The 22,646-nt window shown below is 36.7% G+C and overlaps 1 long non-coding RNA gene across 1 annotated transcript; it reads left to right on the top strand.

The window, feature by feature from the left end:
• The first annotated feature begins 776 nt into the window (after positions 1-776).
• Positions 777-21,080, top strand: LOC128112508 (uncharacterized). The gene is made up of 3 exons (XR_008219006.1): positions 777-931; positions 18,002-18,060; positions 18,453-21,080. It is a non-coding gene; the product is annotated as an uncharacterized LOC128112508 (long non-coding RNA).
• The last annotated feature ends 1,566 nt before the right edge of the window (positions 21,081-22,646 follow it).

Below are 22,646 nucleotides of genomic sequence, written 5' to 3'. Positions count from 1 at the left end.
AAACATTTTTAATCAAGTGGATAAAGCCAAGAAGGTGATTATTTCTAGACTCATTAATGACTAAAGAAAAAAAAATGAGACAATCACCATGATTTATTTGGTTATCTAATTATCTATTTTCAAATCCTGTTTTCCCGGAGCCTCAGCACAAAATTCTTTAATCATCTTATTCTTTGAAGATAACTTGGTGGTCCATAAATGAAACAATGATGACCAAGACATTTTGCAGTTTGATTAAAATCTATATGATGGTAATGAAGATGAGGGAAGTTAATTAGATACGACTGAAATACAAAGCTGCTTCAAAAAGTTTCACCACTCTGTGATCTATATCTACCACAAAAACCTGACAACTGGACTCTCAGTGCTAATGTTAATCAATTACCATACTTATATTTCTTTTTGCAATGGCCTGATTAATGTTGGGGACAAACCTTCAAAGGTTGTTGTTAGATTATACAGTGAAATCTTGCCGTGTTCATAGGAGCAATAGGAGTGTGAGATTATATCTGGAGATCTTGGTGATATATATGAATACTATTGATACTATGAAGATTCTATCAAAGGAAATTGTCAACAGAGACTGCATGAGCCATTTGACAGGGCTAGGGCATATCATCCCAGAGTATGTGGAGGATGGGTAGAAAATTTAAACTACAGGGCAATACAAACATGACTTTCAGTTGTTTTCTGAAGATACGTGCACAGTGTCCATGGGAAGAAATATTTAGCTTTCTTTTTGTATCTTATTTTCAAGAAATTGAGAAAATGGATGATGGAGCAAAGAAAACCATCCTCATTCCATTTTAAGCTGAAATGAGAATAAGAAATCTGAACTCAATTATGTGCAGTGCAACCAAAGGTGACTGATGGATAAAAGGATAGATTATTGAATCTACTCTGAAAAGAAAAAAAGAAGAATACGGATATGGTAAGATAAAAAGGTAGATTATTGAATCTGCTTTTAAAAAGCAACTACTGGCTTTAAATATTTTACACTGGATTGGAATTTTGTATATTGTAAAAAAAATTGTGAATATTATACAAAGTTGAGATTATTTTTGTTGAAACATACTGTACATACATTTCTACTCTTGTTCAAGATATTGTACCTATACAGTTCATTTAACAATGTAGTGCAAATTGCTCGTCCTTGAAAGTTATTATTACCAACTATTTAGGATAATAAAGAAATGAAAATTAGTAATTAGTCATTACAGTCAACCTTGTAGTCATGTTAGTTATATTTCCAAGGTCAAACAAATATATTTTAGATAAATAGGTCATCTTCAAACACTTCAGAGATCTGCAGAATATGGCATTTAAGATGTTTTAATAACATAGATTCTTTTTTTTATGACAATGAGACATGTCTGCTCCTGGCAGCACCAATCTACTTTGGAGAAGATGATGGGCATTGAAGAAACTCCTTATGGGCTTTACTGTCTTTGTGGCAAAAGTCAGCCACTGGGAACAAAAGTGCCCTTGCCGTGACTGCTGACAGTATGCTGTCCAAAATGGACAAGTAGGACACAAAAGAAAGGACTGCTGAACTTTGTCAAGACAAGGTAGGAAGGCCCTTCAGAATGTCCTGCTTCATAGAAAAGTCTGTCAGATATGCTAGGCCTGTAGGCTGGAGATGATGCCCCAACATTACAAAGGAACCTTGGATGACTATCCAGGCAGCCAGCTGTTTCTGTCATTTCTCACATTTTTTGGAAGTTGCCTGTTTGTACTTCCTACTTACTCAGTTAATATTATTTCCTTCTTGGGTCTCTGAGGGAGTTGAAGACTAGATAGTTATAGTTACAGTTTTCCTTGTCAACAAATTCAGAAAAGAAACTCACAAAAGAGGTGTAAAGTGTGTAATTTTGAGAGACATCAAAAGATAGTATTCGGTTGGTAATACAAGTTAGGATAGAAATTGAATTTAGTACAACACTTTGGATTCACCAAAATACGATAAACAATGGAGTATTTTCTCTGAATTTGTCAAATGCTTATGGACTGGACATTATTAGTGTAATTTTTGACTATATATATATATATGGTATACAGTTATTGTACTTACATATAGTTTTTCTTATATTGGTTATAACCTTCTCTTATTATATTAGACAAAAAGGAGAAATGTGATATTTTGTTATACTCTAATAAAATTTGCCTGAAGATCAGAGTACACAACAAGCTACTAGATTAAACATAGAGGTCAGGCAGTGGTGGCACACACTGTTAATCCTAGCACTCGGGAGGCAGAGATCCATCTGGATCTCTGTGAGTTCAAAGCCACCCTGGATTACATGAGATTGATTCTGTCTAGGAGAGAAACAGAGCCAGGCAGTGGTAGCACACACTTTTAATCCCAGTACTTGGGAGTCACACACCTTTAATTCCAGCACCTGAGATCTCATGCCTCTCCTACCAGTATTTGGGAAGCACACACACCTTTAATCCCAGCACTAGGAAGGAAGTGAAATGGCTGGACAGAGAAAGGCATATAAGGTGTGAGGAGACAGGAACTAAGGCCCTTATTGGCTGAGGACTCAGAGGCTTCAGTCAGAGGATTCGTGGAGATAGGATCTCACCTTCCATTCTGCCTGAGCATTTGGTAGTGGTGAGAAGTTTCTCCAGTGGCTTGTTCCTTTGTCTCTCCTACATCTCTTCTAGGGTGTCTGATCTCCACAGTAAAGGCACATCCCCAGGATGGAATTTTAGTTCCTACATCATGTACCCACCCACCTCAATATTCTGTGATCTTCTCTGATATTCACACTCTCATTTACCCTGGTGACAGGTCTTCCTTGACCCCAGTCTCTGCCTATTAATGTCCTCTTCCTTGAGTGATCACCCTCCAAGATCTATCTTCTCACTTGTGCTCCCACACTCTTCAGCTTTTGCTTAAATATCACCTTTTACTGAGGTGGAGTACACAACCCTCTGGGGAAAATTGCAACCCTCCTGCCCCAACTTCTTAAACCTCCTTATTTTCCCCTTGCATGTTTAATTTTACTGGGCAGCCATGGTCACCGTTCGTTATGTTAGTTACTTTATTTTTGTATTTCACTTTCAGTCTTTCCTCCTCCTCTGCTATTCATGCAGAGCCTCAACTATAGAAGCTTGTTGAGCAATGTTCCTCTGTTCGTTTAATTCTGTCATTAGCACCTATACAGCAGTGCCAGACACATAGAGGACACCAACAAAATGTTCAGTAAATAGAAATGATGTGATTCACCGAGTCAGATGCCACAGAAAAATTGCTGCTTTTGTTATTGTGAATTTCATGTATATTACACACCTTATTTGTTTTTTTACAGCTATGAATAACTCATTCCTTTTGAACTTGTTACTAAAGGACAGGACCATAAGGCCTTTAAACATAGTAAATGTAAACTACACATCAATTACATTCTGTTTTATGTATTCACTATTTAGTCTCTAGTATATAATCTAAAATGTCCACATTTGATTGAAGTATTTCTTTTCAGGAATTTTATTTTTGTTTTATTGTGGTAACAACTCCTCAATGAAGCCACTCTTCTAGAAAGACGTTTTAAAAGTGCACAGCACAGCATTGCTAACAGAGGCACAGCTTCTTTGTAGATATTTGGAACTTATTGAAAATTCCTTAAGCATTGTGGACATTTTTTTTTATGTTTTGAAAAATACAAATTCCCAAAGAATCAATAACAGTGAAAACACAACACTAACAAAAGAGATAGGCAAGAAGTGGCTTGTGGGTAACCATGAGCAACCGCTGAGCTGGTGTAGCTCAGCATCTCCCTTCTGGCCCACTGTTGGCATTGTGCTAAGGAAGAAGCACAACCCTTCTGGCTCCCTGTTGACTTTTTACAGACTAGAGCAAGCTTCCAGGGAAAGGCAGAAACACTTACCGAGCATATGCAGGTAAACTAAACTTAAACCACTTTTCTTCCTGGCTTACTTCTTTCTCCAGGAAAAGAGAGGGTCCACAGAGTGTTAACCGTGCTAGGTGATGAACACCCAAAACATGGCAACAGCAGTAAGGGAAATTAGAGCAATGTGTTTGTTCTTTCTTGCACACTAGACTATGATTTTAATTTTGGCACAGGGACTATTTTGGGTGGTATTGATAACATGAATAAATATTTTTTGGTCATCAGGAAATGTCAGATACTGATCAAAGGCTTTAGGTCCCCAAAGCCACCCAGTGGGTGCTGGTGGACACTGTTCATATTTGCAAAGGAAGCAAGTAGACCCAGAGAAGTCAAGAAGTTGGCTCTTCTTTCTGTATCTCCTAGGAGACAGATGGACTCGACTGAGGTTGACTGGCTCTTGTCCAGGCTTCCTAGAATGCAGCCTTTGGGGGAAATGCCCTCCCTGTCTACCACCTCAGGTGCCCCTGGCTGTTGTGTGACCCTGCCACACCCAGTGAAGCATCTTTCTGAGTTTATCCTTCTCACATTGGGCCTCAGTGTCTTGATCATCTTTTTTTTTTTAATACTCTGTTTACATGTTTATATTTATTCTTTTCTTTTGGATCTGTTTTTTGAAACCACTGAAGCTTACACACCAGGAGATCAAAGTGACCTACTTTCCCTCATTGGGGAGGTTATTTCAATGGATTCACTTCCACACAGCACCTCATTTCAAGGAGGGTCTCTGATAATTAACAGGGAGGGAGTGAAAGTCATACAAGAACCACCCTGGCCTAGATGACCAGTGTCAGATGGGGAAGTCCAGTTAACTTCCTTAATGATCCATGGTTTATTACCCGTGCTTTCTTGTGGTGGACAGGTAACAATCGCGGTGAGGCATCTTTTTAGTTTACTTGATAATTTGAAGCTTCTCGTGACTGCCAATTTAAACAGTTTTAAATCCAGCAATGCTACCTTTCAATGAAATGAATAACCAGGCTCTAATCGTTATGCTTGAATATTTTAGTACATTAAGGAATTTAGGGACTTAATTTAACCTACTGGTTGGCAATCTGAAATATATACTCTAGTTATAGAAAAGAAACATAGCAGGCATTTTCCAGGCCTCATACAGTGGTAGGGATAAACCACGGGATTTTATGGAAGGGCTTTATTGGGCCGTTTCCTTAAGCAGAAGCACGATGCTGTTAAGTTCTTAAATTTGAAACACTGAAATTCTTCCCTCCCAGGCCTGCAAGCAGGTATATGGCTGCCTGCCTGCCACGACCTCCCTGTGGTCTTCCTCCCGCACCCCTGCAAACGCCCAAGAGGCTAACACAGAAAGTTTCAACAAGAGACCGGTGTCATCCTGCTGTATTTGTGAAGTTTTATTAAATTTTAGATAAAATTGTTCTGCATTTTAAAATACACTGTAAGGTTTATGTCAAAATACATGCACAGACTGGTCCTATGAAGCATGTGGCTGTAATTGATTTTTTCAGTGGTTTGTGACAATGAAGGAGCATCTAAAAACTAGGACCTGCTCTTTATTGTTCTGCCTGACCTTTCTTAAGACTCTGCTCTAATAATATGCTAAATTACAAAAACTGTGATCCTAAGTAAGAAATATGGATTTTCCTATGGATTCATCTGAACTGTAATTGATTGTCTAACATAGAAACCATGCTATGTGAGTTATTTGGCACACTGCTAATATTTGCTAATTTAGAATGTAATTATAATCAGCATGGATCTTTGAAAATGCACTTATGAACTTAGCCACAGTGGAAAAGCTTATCAGACTCCCTGCCATGTAGGAATTGCTCGGGTTCTTAGGAGATATATAGTCCAAGTTTTTAATTATATTCTGCTGGAGTTCTTTTTTAATTTTATCTTCCTAACAAGGAATGGATTTTAATATGACAAAGGTGATGCTTATGCTATAAAGGAGGAACATTAAATAGAGTTTATGATGCTTCCAACTGAGATGAGTTTTAACATTTAAAACAAGGAAAAGACAGTTCTTTCATTCCAATTTTGATCAATCTGAAAGATACCCAGAGGAAGAATTAAATACCATTTTGATAAGTTAAGTTTACCATATTTTAGATATGTAAAATATTCACTTATTTAGATAAACTTTGTGGTATCTAGAATTTGTATTCTGAAGTTGGAGGAAAACAATATGCATACTTCTTCCCTAACTCATAGAGGGACAGTTTCATTGCTGTTCCATGACTTCCCCCACCCCCAAGTCAATATTTTAGTATTTCCTTGTCTACAAGAAGTGTCAGGAAAAACTATCTGGATATAAAATGATATTTTTGTATATGTATATATGCAATTACATATTTTCAGTAATACATATGTATGTTATTTTCATGGTGTATTAAGCATATTATAACTAGAATTGACTTTTTAACAATTTTTTAAAGTCCTTTTCTTCAAATATAATTAGGTTTTCATAAAATTGAGATTTTTTTTGTTATATATGATCACAGAAATCAGCATGAATTTGGAAAGATATTTATTTGGCTTTTACTATTTCTCTTCGAGACTATCATTGGAAGGTGGGTTGATGCTGGCAAGAATTGACACAAAACTTCTTCTGAAAGTAAATATGAGGAAAATGCTTTAATTTTTCTTGCTCATATTTCTTGTTCATATGTACTTTCTATGAATCATGATTAGCACTCAAGTGTGTTCTGCTTTCTCTTATCTTCAGAAAAATTGGTGGTGCCAGCAATATAACAAAATAGAAGCTTCTTGAAAATTAGCCTGTAATGCTTATTGAATGACTTTCACCCTTCTCAAAGTGAATTTCAGATTGAACCATGCATCAGCATACATGGAGGATGTGCTGATATATAAGTTGCAGGGCTGCATCCTCATAGTTTCTGATTCATTTAGTCTCTGATTGTGTATGAGATATTATCTAAAAACAAAGAGCTTTTATATTTGTTGTGAGGATTTTTATGGAATCACTCCTGTAGAGTAAGAGGGTAGGTCAAGTGCTTGAAACCTGAAGCAGACTGGCAAGACCCAGTGGAGAAGGAGATACCATGGGAAAGACAATTATTTATAGCATTTATGAGCCCTTGATTTAGAATCATGGCAGTAGACAGAGCAGGTAAATGACAAGGTCATCTATTTTTTTTGAAAATGCTTTAATTTTTCTTGCTCATCACTTTCTTACCTTCTATACAATCATGATTAGCACTCAAGTGTGCTCTACTTTCTCTTATCTTCAGAAAAATGGGTGGCGCCAGCAATATAACAAAATAGAAGCTTCTTATCAGCACACCCATCAAAGACAGAAGCATTGCCTTCAACAGCAGCATAGGGTAAGAGAATCTTTGTGCCTGTCATAAAGACAAATGGAGACATTCCAACATAACACTGGAGCAAAATGGAGAGAAGAATTTCATTTTGCCCATGCCAACTCTCACCCAAAGTGTCATACAGGAATTCCAAATAAAGCCTATGATTTCTCCACTGGAGGAAAATTACACAATGCTGAAAGTGTGTCTGACCCTATCTGTGAGAGAGGCTTCCTAAGAAATCTTCTTTCTCACACAGATTAGAGTTAAATCGTTTGAGGGTGGGGAGTAGAAAAGAGAGCGGAGAGCAAGACTCCCAAAGACTGAGGGTGTATATAGTTTACAAAGAAAACCAGCTGTACTCTGCAGGGTTGTGAGAAGGCACAGAAATGAGCATTAGCAGACATCATTTTACAGAAAACTAACAGGAGGTTCTCAGCACTTGGCTTCTGGAGTCAGGCATGGGCAATCTCAAAATTTTCTTGAGAGGAAACAAGTGTGACAGAGTAAGTTCACCATGGAGCCTATCTGAGAGAGTCTAGTATCTCTAGATGAGTTACTTGCTCAAAACATTTCCCTTCCAAAGCCAACTGATGGATTTTGAGAAGAATACTGTCTTAGGGTTTCTATTGCTGTGAAGAGACACCATGAGCATGGCAACTCTTATTGGGAAAATGTTTAGTTGAGGTGGCTCACTTATAATTTTAGAAGTTCAACCCATTATCATCATGGCAGGGAGTATGGAGGCATGCTGGCAGACATGCTGGCTACATATTGATCAGAAGGCAACAGGAAGTAGACTCAGACACTGGGCAGTATCTTGAACATAGGAAACCTCAAAGCCCACCCCCACAGTGACATACTTCCTCCAACAAGGCCATATCTAATCCAGCAAAGCCATGCCTCCTAGTAGTGCCACTCCCTATGAGCTTATGGGGACAATTACATTCAAACTACCACAAATACTGTTTATTATTATTTAAAGAGAGCAACGTAAGACTTCAAGGAACATGAAAAACCAAGGATTTATGATATCAACAAAGGAACAAAATATATTCCAGTGCAGAATAACAAGGCAATTCATTATATGTTTCTTCTTGATTAGTTTAAGGACCGATTTGAGAAATATTTGGATTCTTGTTAATCATAGGCTTATTTGTATGAACTATACTTATTTAAATGTATATATAAGTACAAATTTCACACCATTTATAAATTTCATGGTTATGAATAATTTTTTATTAGATAATGTCTGTGATCTGTCCTCTGACTGTCTTTTTATGGCAATTGCTTACCTCACTACTGTTAAAAATTGCTTCGAGGCCAGCCTGGTCTACAGAGCAAGATCCAGGACACACACCAAAATTACACAGAGAAACTCTGTCTCAAAAAAAAAAAAACCAACTTGTGTTTACATTGATGGTACTGGAAGTATGCTTTACATCTGCTATTTATTTAGAGTTCATGTATATGTCAATCTTGTTAAATGATAAAATTTCATTTTGTAATTGTAAGAAATTTAGATCTTTGAGCTTATCTGGTACATTAAAACATGCTTGGAGCATAGGGACTCATTTTTTTCCAATCTCAAATAGCCCATTTCGGGTCTACCAAATGGGCATGGTGGCTTTTTGTTTGCTAATTAGATGTCAGCAGATTGTCAAAAGTGCAGTTATTGAATATTATGTATGTGTGTATGTATGGTAGTTATAAAAAAAAGCCCAACTGCCATGTAATTGTCTCTACATTGTAGAGTGCATAAATATAGATTATTATGTCCTTAGGGCTCAGGTGGCAGGTTTTGAACATAAAAGCCTTGAGACTTTTACAAGGTACTGTGCATAGCTGATCATTAGAACTTCTGAATATTGAATGTCAAAGTTTCACAGAGAATGGGGACAAATGCCACAGAATGTCATTGCAGGGTTTTATATTAAAATATTGATGCAATTCCATTGCACAGATGCAACATAGATCCTCAGTTACAAGACACACAGATCGTCCCAACTTGGACTGTCACCAACTGGGTGACCTGAATAAAGGCACTTAATTTTAATAGTCTTCAAATTTCAACTGCTGAAATGGATGTAGTGTTGTTTCACAGAAGACTACCACCAAATCTGAGAACCCATCAACATTTTTAAGATAATAGCATGATTTTCATATTTGACAGTGACACAATTATAATGGCATTGAGGCATGGTAACAAATGACTATTTTATCATTAAAATAGACATTCTATAAATTATCAAAACTATGCTAAAAATTGTATTTTTATATTCTGTTGCTTTTTTGTTTAGAAAAAGCTCTCATTGAAAACCAAGATAATTCTTTAAATAAAAGTAGTAGCGAAATTATTTAGTAACAGATAAAAGGAAAGAACTGATTGGCTACGGAGATAGTTCAGTAGTTACAGAGCTTGTTGTACATGTATGAGGACCAGAGTTGAAATCCCCAGAACCCACATGAAATATAGAGAAATCCCCTAGGCAAGCTGGCTACAGAGATTAGCCATATCTGTCAGTTCTTGGTTTCAGTGAATAAGGTGAGAGGGAAATAGAAGATGGTTCCCAAGGTCAATCTTGGGCTTCTGAATATATGCACACATACTTACAACCATACTCACATGTGTGCCTACACACATGCAAACATTCAAACACAAACACATGCTTAACACACTCACACACTCACACATAGAAAAATAAAAAAAGAATAATATACTGAAGTTTGTGTCTCCAGGAGTGTGGAAATTGTGTTGTTGGAACAAATTAAATGGCCAAGAGTTCTTTGATGCTTTTCTAGGAAGGTAGAGTTCACATTCTTCCACCTGAAGACATCTGGGCTCTGAGACTGTATTGACAACCAATGTTTTATGATAGAAGTCATGCTGTACTAGACCTATGGCATCTATTTCTTAGGAAAATGACAGCTACTACCTCCTGTTTCTTGAAATGTTATCTGTGGACACTCTGGCTACTGTACAGAAAGTCTGAGATTTCTAACACTCTTGTGCTATAGAACTGTGGGTCTCTCAATGAGAATTCCAGCTGACCTGTGAGGAAAGGTGTTTTGGGCATTTGAAACCAGGTTCTCTGTCTGGAACCCCAGTCACCAGTGTGTATGGAGCAAGAGAACTGAGCCCAACTGTAGACTCATCCAAAGGTGACATTTAGTAACAGGAGTGGTGTGAAGTGGTGGGAATATATTATGGAAGTAACTTGTCATACAGAAATAGGCAAAACAAACTGTCTAAAAATAAATATGAAGAAGCAAAGCCATCACAACAGAAAATGGTTCTAAAATCTTCTTACACAGCCATCTTTTTATCTCTTTATAATAAAAGTGATTTCTTTAAGAGCTCATTCTCTTTGATACAACTGAAGATGAATACTGTGTCAAAGAGCTGGCATTTGAAAGAAAAGAAAATGTACTAGTATCTTATCCAGGCACACATCTTATCATATTAGAAACCTTTTGACTATTGCTGGAATGCCTATCAATTTTCATTGCCATTTATTAAAATATGATAGCTTCTACTCATTCTATGGGAATCTACAATGAATGATCAGATTGAGTTGTAGGCAGGCAATTCTGCTGTGGAGGCAAAGGAGACACAGAAAAATGAACATGCATTAGTCTCATGAGAGATGTGTAGTATTTGTGAGAAAGCTAATATTTAATAGACTTTAATTTTGTAATAACACATTTGTAAAGGTTTAGGATACTCATTTTTTTTTTTTGATGAGAGGAATTTTGAACTAAAAAGGTAAGAGTGAGAAGTCTTTACTCAAGGGCCACATTGCATTACTGTTTGACTAGCCCACAATTGCAGTCTGCTCGTCTCTTGTGGCCTTTGAAGTCAAAGGGGCCTCTAGACCGCAGCAATGAGCAATGCTGTATGGATCCTTTGGGGGATAAGCCAAAATTTCAGGAAAAAGTTACTGTTTCATGATCCCGTTGCTAACAAAATTGTGTGCTTCTGAAGTAGCAAAGAGAAACAGTTTTCATTCACAAAGGAGAATCTGTGCTTTCAAGTTCAGTGCTGTTCTGTTAGGACCGTTTCATGCCTTAAAGCTTCTACATTATTAAGAAAAAATCGCAACTGGCTTCAGTGTTCATAAACATGTCTCAATATCCAAGTTCAGAGGTAGTCCTCAGCGTAACTTAGAGCTCAAGTTTGAGATTCCTTCTTTCTTTATTTTCTTTTATTTGATTGACTTCCTCCACTCCAGGCTGCTGATAGCTTGGATTATTTTTATTTCTTTGGTACACTTACTGAGAGTAGTCAGTGGCAACACACAAAGTAATTAAAGTTGAACTTTCTACTAAAACAGCTTTAATGGAGTACGGTGTTGAAATTGACAAGATCCCTCAATTACTGTCATATTTCAATTTTTATATGGGAGTTGCCTCATCATAGTAATTTCTTTTAAATTTTATTTATTCTATAAAAGGAAGTGCTTCTAGGCAATACACAGTAGATGATGTCATTCTCTGTATAATTGATATCTAACATACCTCCATCATAATGGATATTTATATTTGGTAAATCAAATTATCAAAGTACCTTGTTTTGTTAAGATATTTTCAGTTATCAAAGGAGAAACAATATGTGAAATATAAATAAAGTTTAAATATTCAGTTAAATTGTTAATACTAAGAAAAGCAGAATTTAAACATATAAGTTCCAAAGAAATCCTAAAAGATGAAATGTTAACAGTTTTTGAAATGCTAATTTAATAGACACTTGCAATTTTATAAGTATGCATCATCTGCTAAAAACTAATAACTTCTTGACAGGTACAGGTTTTTATTATCACTGAAAAGAAAAAAAAATCTGCAACTGAATAGTCTACAATTTGAGAAAAATATTATAAGCTTTCAAGCACCCAGTTCTTAGTCATGAAATGTTGTCAAATTTTGTGCTTAGGGAACTGTTTTTGATTAAATTAGTTAGAATTTTACATATCACTGTAGTCAATGTGGCAGGTAATTTTCTAATCTTTGTAGATAATATGTATTTATATTAGGATATTGATAAACTTCCACAGATTATTTACAAATGAAATGAATTCAATTCCTTGTTTTTTTGGGTTTTTTTTTTTTGAGGAGTATATTATGTCATTTTATTCGTGAACCCTTCTATCTAGAAAACTGATGGCCAATCACAAAATAAATGAAAGTTAATTTAGAGATAGACATTAAAAATAATTTAATGATATACATAAATAAAAAAAAAACCATGAGAGACCCTTTGCAATAGTTTTGAGTAGCAATTTCCTCTGAATCAAAACATTCTCTCATGGAGGGAAACTGGACACTCATGAGGCTCAGAAGTAAAGCAGCCCAGTAAGTCTAAGGAAAGCTGAAACTTACAAGATTGACAAGGCCCTTCCTTGGGGTTATACAAGCAGAGAATAATTATCTGGAAAAGAGACTGATCTGCCTACAGGAGATTCTTCCACTGACCGAGCTTCCTGGAGAATCTCCAACCTGTGGCGCTTTAGAGAGCTCTAGGTGTGTAGCTTGCCTAAGCCACCATCTAGACTGGGACTTTTGGTGTCTTTTTGGTGATGTAGTTGTCTTTGAGTCATCCATGCTCCTGTGGGGAACCCCTCATCCACACTTCTATAAGTAATAGCAATAAACTCACTGGTTCACCAAGCTGGACTTCAGTGGAATTATTACTTTGATATATTGTTGTTGCCTTATTTGGGGTGTATAGACATTTATTCACATCTCTCTAGGAAAAATTAACACACCAGATGTTATATAACTCTATTCTGTCACATGTGAGTTGGGCTGTCCTAAGTGAGATAAGAGAATGTTTGAATACCCAATTTTCATGTGTCTTCAAATCTTTAAATTTTAACTAGAATTTCAGTAAGATAGATCTCATGAAAATCTTTTACTTTCAAATTCATATATTTTTATTATGTTAACATCTACATCACACAATTGGAATGATCTGACCATTTTAACTACTTTTCCTTTATTTTTCATTAGTTATTTTGGAATTTCATACAATGAACTTTGACCGTATTCAGGCTTTCCCTCAACTCTTACCAGACCCAATTCCTTCCCAGATCCACCAACTTGGGGTTTTATTTTGTTTGTTTTTACCCATCAATTCCAGTTTATGTTGTCTATATTTACCAATGGGTGTGTAGCCTTCTGGAGCACGGTCAGTCTTCCAGGGACAACACTCCTAAAGAAAACTAGCTTTCCTGTTCCATCAGCGACCAATCACCAACTTCTTTCAGATTCTTCTCCCATCTCCATGCTGGGGTTTGGTCTGGCTTGAGATTGAATGGGGCTTGTTCATGCTGATATACCAGCTGTGAGTTCGTGTACAACTGTCCTGTTGTCTGGAGGTTACTGCTTCTGTGTGTTAACTCACTGCCTGTGTCTCTTACAGTCTTTCTGAAGAGGGTGTGTGGTATAGATCTTCATTTTGGGATGAGCATTCTTCAGTCTCTTACTCTTTGTACCTTTATCAGCTGTGGGTCTTTGTGCTAAGTACCGTCTACTGAAAAGAGGAGCTTCTTTGATGAAGTTTGACAAAAGCATTAGTTTAGGGTTATAATGGTAAGTCACCAGGAGTAAACTTAATGCTATGTACATTTAGCAGAATAATAGTAGGAAGTCCTCCCTAGAGTCTATGATCTGCCCAGCTTCTTGGCCCAACAATATAAGGAATGGGTTTCATCTTATGGAATAGGACTTAAATCCAATATGATAGTAGTTAGTTACTCCCATGATGTTTGAGCCACTATTGAACCAGTGGGCATGTCTTGCTAGGGCTGTCATTGTAGTTCACAGGGTTCACAGTTGTAATGTGTCTTTTTCTCCTACCAGCCAGCTCCCAAATAATGACACAGAGACTTATTAATTATGAAAGCTTGGTCTTAGACCACTAGCTCTTATAGCTTTAATTGACCCATTTATATTAATCTATGTTTTGCCTCAAGGCTTTTTACCTTTCTTTCAGTCTGTATGTCTGCCTCCCTCCATGTCTTGTTGGCATCTGACACACAACTAGATTTATCTCTACTGTTTCCTTTCTTTCTGCCCAGAAGTCTCGCCTATATCTCCTGCCTAGCTATTGGTTGTCCAGCTCTTTATTAAGCTAATCACAGTAATATATCTTTACACAGTTTACAAAATCCCACAACACGCAGTTGAATAAGATGGATGATTAATTTCCTCTTCTTGTATTATTTGTATAATTCAGTGGCAGTAAGTACATTCACATTGTATGGCACTATCATCACTATCCAAGTCTTGAACTTTTTCATCTTTCAAAAATGAAACTCTATATCCATTAAACAGTAACTTCCTATTCTCTTCTATATCCAGTTCCTGGTAACTTTCTATCTCTTTGTATTTGACTATCAGAGATAAGTCAGTCAGGAGGAAATATACAGGATTACAGATAAGATGACAAAATAGAAACTACTTTAATGTGAGCTGGTAAAAGAAAATAAAAATTAATAGCAATATTCTATTCTTATGAGAAAGAACAAAATAAAAAAAGGGAAATAAGCCTATGTAAGACCTACACAAAGACACAGCCACAAGTTTCTGTTGACACATGACAAGCTTCCCATAAATATTCTCATAATTATGTCCCTTATTTTGGGACATAATCAGTTGTATCATCCAGAATACAACTGGACACAGATGCTAAGAGAACAGCAAGCTAGAGAGAAATTGTCTGGGCTGTGGAGAATTAGCCCGTGGATGGATACAATATCAGCAGAGAGACAGCTGACATTGCACAACGGAGAAAACTGTGGTCTAAATCTGAGATTCTACTCCAGTGCTCTGGATTTCATGTCTCAAGAGGGCATCTCTCCAGCTGCTGCCTGAGCAAGCAACGGGATGGGAATTGGTGAAGTGTTTGCAGCCGAACATGGTGCACGCTCATTCTCGGGTCTAGGTTAGAAGAGACCACCTAGGGAGAGAGGTAAACATAAGCTGGACAAAGCCTTCCATTTCTCCTCAGAGATTCAGTCACCTAAGATGCAGGAATTAAATTGCAACCAACATGCAGTGGCCTGAGACTGGGGAGTTCTGGCAGGAAACGAATCTCCATACAGAATTCTCTCTCATTATGAAGGACATACTGACGTAGCCTGACTGAGGCACTGAGGCAAACAGCCCTCCCCCTACCTGCAGAAACTTCTACAAAAGACAATCTGGAGAGAGGAAGATGCCACATCTTCTCCAACCAGGAAGAAATACTAAGTGAGGTTATTCTATTTTCTATTCCATTTTATTTCTTCTCTATTCTTTTCACCTTTTTATTTACATTTTCTTATTTTTATTGAATTATATATTTTAAAATAGTTAAAATGGACACAAGAGAAGGAAAGTAATCATTTGTCTTCCGACTATGAACCCTGATATCGTTTGATATTTAAGTTTTTTTTTTTTTTGGTTTTTCGAGACAGGGTTTCTCTGTGTAGCTTTGCGCCTTTCCTGGAACTTACTTTGTAGTCCAGGCTGGCCTCGAACTCACAGAGATCCGCCTGGCTCTGCCTCCCGAGTGCTGGGATTAAAGGCGTGCGCCACCACCGCCCGGCTGATATTTAAGTTTTGATTTGTGTCTCCTGAATGGATTTTTACCAGTGCCCTTTATTTCTCTGTATCTATCTGCAACATGTTCTCTGTTATTTCTTCTGCATTTAACATAGGTTCTTTCCCTCTTATTCACATTTTACGCTATTTACATTATTATCCTACTATTTAGTTATTAATATAAATCTCACCAAAAATATAAAATATATTTTTTTCAGTCCAATTAATGTTGCCCATATATGTATGGGTGTGTGACTGTCCACTCGAACATGGGAAACACACCAGTGACTACATCCTCAAGAAAGGATAATTCTTTCCTCCTCCAGAAGCTATCATGTGACAATAGCTCTTCAGTAAGGGATGGGGCTTGGGGAGAATCTACATCATCTGTGCCAAAACTTTGCCTGGCTTAACCTTGTGCAGGCCTTGCACAGATGACCACAGTTCTGATGAATTCATGAAGGCAATAGTCATTTCGTGTTCTGAAAACAGCATCCCACAGCACTGTCATATTCTTTATGCCTTCAATAAACTTTTTAATAAACAGCTACATGAACATTAAAAAAATCAGTGAGATACTGAATAACTTAATGATGTCACTATAGAAGTCCTGGAAAACAAGAGTAAGTGAAGTCTCAATGCAGTGGATGGTAAATTAAAAGGTTAGAGCACATTCCTTCCATCCCTGTACCCTCCCCTTTCCCATTCTCCTCTTTTGCTTCACTAGACAGTTTTACTCCCATTTTTATGTCGCACACACACACATGTAATTTAGAGAAAACATACATGTTTGTATATGGTGTTTAGAATAATTCCAAGTTCATTCTTTGCATATAGGTATGCAATTTTTCTTTTTGGTTTTTAAAGAAATTCTTTCTCCATTGTGCAGGATTGGTCCCCTTGCCAAATAATTTGACATATATATGAAGGTTTATTTTGATTTATTTCTATCTCATGTTGATTTAAAGATTGATTTTATCTATTCTTGAAAAATAAATTATTGAGACTTTGAATAAAAAATGACTATTTATGTAAGGTATAATCTGGCCAATAGGAGTTAATCATTTTAACTTACATTTTTGTTAGTGCCAGGCCATGGTCTTTCTAGTCATCTCTGTTTGGAATGGATGTTTCCCAGTTCTTGACATTTTATTAAACTGCTAAAGAAGTTGCATATAATAGCAAAGTAACAAAGGACTTTGTCAAAAGCAAAGTAAAAGCCCAGAGAGGAACAGTGGGTACTTGGTCGATTCTTAGAGCTTCCCTTTGTGGATCCAGGAGGAAGAGGAGTTGATTACAAGGGTGAGCTGTGGGTGGTTTTCCATTTTGATGTTTAGGTGTGGGTTGTAGAAGCCTTAGTCCTCTGTACCTGTACCTTCTCACGATACATCTGATTTTAGTCATATGCATACCTAATTGTGAAAAATGGGATTTCATTAAACATTTACTCAGAGAACACAGTCTTTCTTATGTACCCCACATCAATTCAGGCTGGATTAGCATGGTATCTATGGTTTGAGTATGTGTTCTACAGTGCGTTTGGGCACAAAGTGGGGTTACTAAGGAGCTAGTAGAACAGTACGACCAGTTGCTTCATTTGGAGAGCAATGCGTTTACAGCTTAATTCTGGCGGGGATCCTGGGTTGCTAAAGCATTTAGTGATGAAGGGGATGTGTTTAGCTCAAGCTAAGTGGAATACCAGATTGCTAAGCCATCTCTGCCACCTACCTGCCTCAATGAGATTCCTCTTGTGTCAACAAAAGATAGTAACCCGTACAATTCTGTCCATCCAAAGACTGAAATAAAGATTTTATGCAAAACACAAAATATATGCTTGTATGAAAGCATTCATACCATGTGCAATGAATATACACAATGAATATTTAAAATTAAAATTAAATTAAAAAAGATTTCAGCTCATGGAAGTTTTCCCTTCAACTGTTAATCTACTAATAAAAATTTCCACTGGGCGGTGGTGGCACATGCCTTTAATCCCAGCACTTGGGAGGCAGAGGCAGGCAGATCTCTATGAGTTTGCGGCCAGCCTGAGCTACAGAGTGAGTTCCAGGAAAGGTGCAAAGCTACACAGAGAAACCTTGTCTCAAAAAACCAAAAAAAAAAAAAAAATCCTACTCTGGGTGTAGTCATAGAATTTTGAGTGGTGAAAGAACTTCTGACTAAGCTTTGAAATTGTTTTGTTCCCAGATTCTTCCATTTGTGGCCAAATGAAAAGAAGAAATGAGGCTGGCGAGGTGGCTCAGCAGGTAAAGGTGCTTGCTAATCATTCCAGACTACTTGAATTTGATCCCTGGGGACCAGAGTGGAAGGAGATTTCCATCCTGAAAGTTGTCTTCTGACCTTACTTAACATGTACCCTCCAACCCTAGGAATAAATGAATGTTCTCATAGCCTGCCACCCACCCTAAAAGGTATCGAGTCTGTTTTTATATTGTACAGTGTGCCTCCTTTCATCCTGAAAGCTGGTATGTCTTTTCTTTCAATACACTAAACTGAATTTTCAGGAAATCAGTAAAAGAAACCTAACACATAAAACCAACTGGGGAGATGGCAGAGCACTACCTAGCAACATGAAGGAGCCGACCACTTAGTCTCCCACTCTGGGTGTCTTTTCCTTATTTCTCCTGCTCTTTTCTAGGTTCATAATCTTGAATTCATTTCTGAATACATTTTATGAACTGTTATAATGAAGAATCATCTCAGTAAGTATGCCACTGCTTAATTTATTTATTTAAAACATAAATTATTCCAGTTTTCCAGTATTTTTCCCTCTGGTCTGGTCTAAGAGGAACTTCATAGTTTCTTGTTATTTCAAACAACTTTACCTTTTATGTTAGTTCACATTACTTACATTTTTCATGTGCTAGACCTGTCTTCTGTTTACAATATAGGCTTAAGGTATGTGAGCAAGGGCCCCGAAGACCTCAAGTCTCTTTAAATTTATTGCTCTGAAGTGTTACTATTTAGGTGTCTCCTAGAATAATGAACTTTAATGGAAAATGAATACTGTCAGTATTAGTGAAATGTGGCTTTAAATGCCACCCCTCTTGAAATGGTCACAGTGTAGTTAACAGTTTTTGCCAGCAAGAAGACACTAGGAAAGCTCACTTCTTACTGAGCATCTAACCTAAATTGTGGTGCATGTGAACTCATAGTATGTGGCTATTCTTGGTTATTGGAGTCTCTGATTAGAACAGTACAATTCAGAGTGCTCTTTGAGAATTCTTCTTACTGATTTCCAGAGTGGCTGGACCAGTTGCACCTGTAGACACATGGCATTCACTTATACAGATACATATGTATACACATAAATAAAAATAAAAAGACTAGGATAAACAGCAGTGATTTAAAATTAGAGTGTACAACAAGATTAATAGTCAAACAAGCAGTGGTTGTTTTCAACTAAATTGGGTATCCCCACTGGAGCATGGATGTTTATTCATCCCTTTTATCAATTATTTCATTTCACAGGAGATGGTCAATAAGGAGAATGAATTAGGTTGGATATGGCTTTACAGGCATGTAATCTCAGTCCTTGGATCCTAGCCCAAAGAGGCAAGAATGCAAGTTTCAGGACTGCTTAGGCTATATAGTGAGACTCATCTCAAAAGATAAATCAGTAAGTGATATAATGATTAAATTTGTAATAGAGTAGGCAAAACAATTTCATTTGACAAAGACAATTGCCGCCATAAAATACAAAGAAATTACACAATATCATATAGTAAACAAAACATGTTTCACAAGATTTAGAATAAAAGCTCAATGTAAAAAATGATCTGTTTCTATATAAAGATGAACAGTAAATACCAAAATGCTATTTCCATTAGATTGAGAAAATGCAAAATATATTAAAGTTTGATAGAAAGGCACCATGCAGAGTCAACCTTGAGTAAAACCATTAAACACAGGTTTCCTACTGATTAGACACCAGTTTTATCCTCTTCTATTCAACTGAAATTTCTTTACTACCCTGTGTTGGAAAGTGCTGTAGTCTCCTTTAAACAATTAATGATTGTGAAAATTACAGCTTGTTCTTCTATTCCCTTAGTGGCACCAAATGGTACTCTGCATATCATTAATATACTATGCAAATGATGTATTTGGCTCCTGTTCCTCAGTTTAGGGTAACCTTGTCAGTCAGCATGCTGGCAGTAATGAGCTGTGTGATGAAAGCTAGCCCAGCTGTTGTGAAGGTCACAGAAATTCTCCACCTCCGCTTTTTGGCTTAAGTCTATATCACAAATTTGATGGAAAAGGAAACAGCTTTGATTAACGTTTTTCTGAAGTCACCTGAGTGTTACCCAAGGCCTTGTAGAGGTCTTACTGGAATATTTTTTTCAAACAAAGAGCACCCATACTTTTCAAATGACTTTACTCCTTGACCACTTACTTGTATATCATGCTGATTCAGTTTCCGAATGATGCTGAGGCAGGGATGAGGAGGCATGGTAGATCATACAGTTTGGCATAACTTCAGCTACCTAAGTTTTAGAAACTATTTTGCTATCATATGGAATACTTCTGGATGATAAATTTTTTTCTTTGTAATGATTTTCTGTTAATATCCCTATGTTCTGAAAAACTTTGAGTTTACTTAAAACTTTCAGTCTATTTGGGAGCCATTTTACTTTTAAATAATAATTTCTAAGGGGAAAACTTCATTCAAATACCTCTGATGAATTCTCAACAGTAAAAGCAAAGACAGAAAAAAAAAGCTATGATGACTCCAAATGATTATCTGTAACTTGTAAGGAAACTTCTGTCCATGAGGTTCATTTATATTATATAGAAAGCTCCTGAAGAGAAAGGGTGTGTAACAGAATTAACAGAATCTTGGGGGTCTGGCATGAAGAAAATACTCCAGTAGTCAAAGAACACAGATTGAAGAAGACCCAGCCTTGGCATGCGCACTGTGTGTTTTCATCTGGGCATCTAAGATCTAAGAAGTTCCATCTAAATTGTGGGCTTGGGCTCACAGTGCTCCACCCCGAGTGCCTGTCCGGCTGAACTGACGAGGCCATGCAATATGGATCTCAATGGATGTGTTTGATGGTGTTCAGGAATCTTTAGAGATACTGGTAACTAGCTGAAAAGTAAAACTTACCCAAACTAAGTGCTATGTGTGTTTGGACTCAGAGGAGTAAAATATTCCAAATACTCATAAAATAAACTTCTCTGTGTCTAAGCTATTTCCCTTATCTACTGCAAGAGGAATTCTGTTTTCAGATTGCTGGCTTTTGTTAACATCACTGTTATCTTATGACATTTGCAACAGTAAATAAAAAGTTCCGTGCAGAGTTTACAAAAACTGTGTCCCAAACTTAATGCTTTCTCTCATATGTGTGTGTGTGTGTGTGTGTGTGTGTGTGTGTGTGTGTGTGCATGTGTGTGTATGCATGTATGAAAATATATAAATAGTAGGAAAGTTAGTCCTACCTTGATGACTACAGTGGTTCCTTAATTCCTAGCACTTCCTGAAAGTATACATATCATTTTTACCCTTCCTGCTGCTTGCTAATTATCTAATGTATTTTTTTAAAAATCTTGACAATGCCTTCTTCCACAGTATAAACCCTGCCATGAAAGGACATTGAACTCTGCTTAGGTTTCAAGATCTACCATTTACATCTATCTTCACATTCTTGCTTCCAGGAGGATTTATTTTAACAACCATCAGTTCCCAGAATCTCTCTCTAACCCCATCCTCACTGATTACTAGCCTTTGCTCTCCAGGCTACCTGGGAAGGACTATCTCTCTGCTCCTCCACTTGAGTTATGAGAAACCCTGTTTCAAGACTCTGGTTCCCAGTCACCTAGTTTTTATTTTCTACTTCATACTTTCTGACTATTTCAAATAATTATTTTGCCCTGAAAATTTGATATTAGGAGCAAAAGAACAAATCACTATAATCTATATTGATGATACTCCATAAACTGGTGATCTATGCGTGCCTTTCTTCTGTTTCTATACTGTTATTCTGAAGATGTAAAAGATATGTATATATCTGTCTTATCCTTCAAACTTGCATCATTATTCAAGACAGTATCATTCTGAATTTTATATTTATTTTTATAACTAAACATTTTCTTTAAGATTATGTTTATCTATTTTAGTTATTTTTAGCTTAATAAAGAGTGCTTGGGTTATATGTAATTTTTGTTATTTTGTGTGTACATGTGTGCTGGTGTGTATGCACATGTATGCGTGTACCTATGGAGGCCAGAGAACAACCTCAGATGTTGTTCCTCAGATGCTATCCATCTTTTTTATTTTTGAAAGTGGGGACTGGTATCAGGTCCTTATGCTTTCATGCTCTCAAGGCAAGCATTTTAACAACTGAGCAAGACAAGTACCTTAATAACTGAGTAATCCCCTGAGTCCTGGTACTAATTTTTCTTTCTTTTTTTCTGAATGTTTACATTTTTTTGGTTGAACCCATTCATGCATGCGAAACACATAGATATGGACAGACTATATTTCGATTGCAAATTTTATTTGTTAGCAGAACGTGATTGCAAGAAATACTAAATTAAAATCTACAGTTTGGTTAGAAATTTAAGTTACAGATAAGTTATAGTTATAGCACTGTTTCTAACTATATTACAATGTTTGAGAAAAACTTGTCTAAAATTTATAATCTATTACCAAATTTGAACCACTCTGTTCTGCTCTGATCATTTGAACTATTGTATAATGTCTTAATGCTTATTTGTTTGCTTTCCTAGATGGTCAACATTTGGATTATTTCCGAGCTTTTCAATTTGAAAGCACCATGTTATGACCAGTTCTGTACTTGTCTCTTAATTTTCATGTGAAAGAATTTCTTGG

Source organism: Peromyscus californicus, unplaced genomic scaffold, assembly GCF_007827085.1.
Source record: "Peromyscus californicus insignis strain IS unplaced genomic scaffold, ASM782708v3 Scaffold_17__1_contigs__length_78620276, whole genome shotgun sequence".
Classification (NCBI taxonomy): Eukaryota; Metazoa; Chordata; class Mammalia; order Rodentia; family Cricetidae; genus Peromyscus; species Peromyscus californicus.
This window is presented reverse-complemented; position numbering and strand designations above follow the sequence as displayed.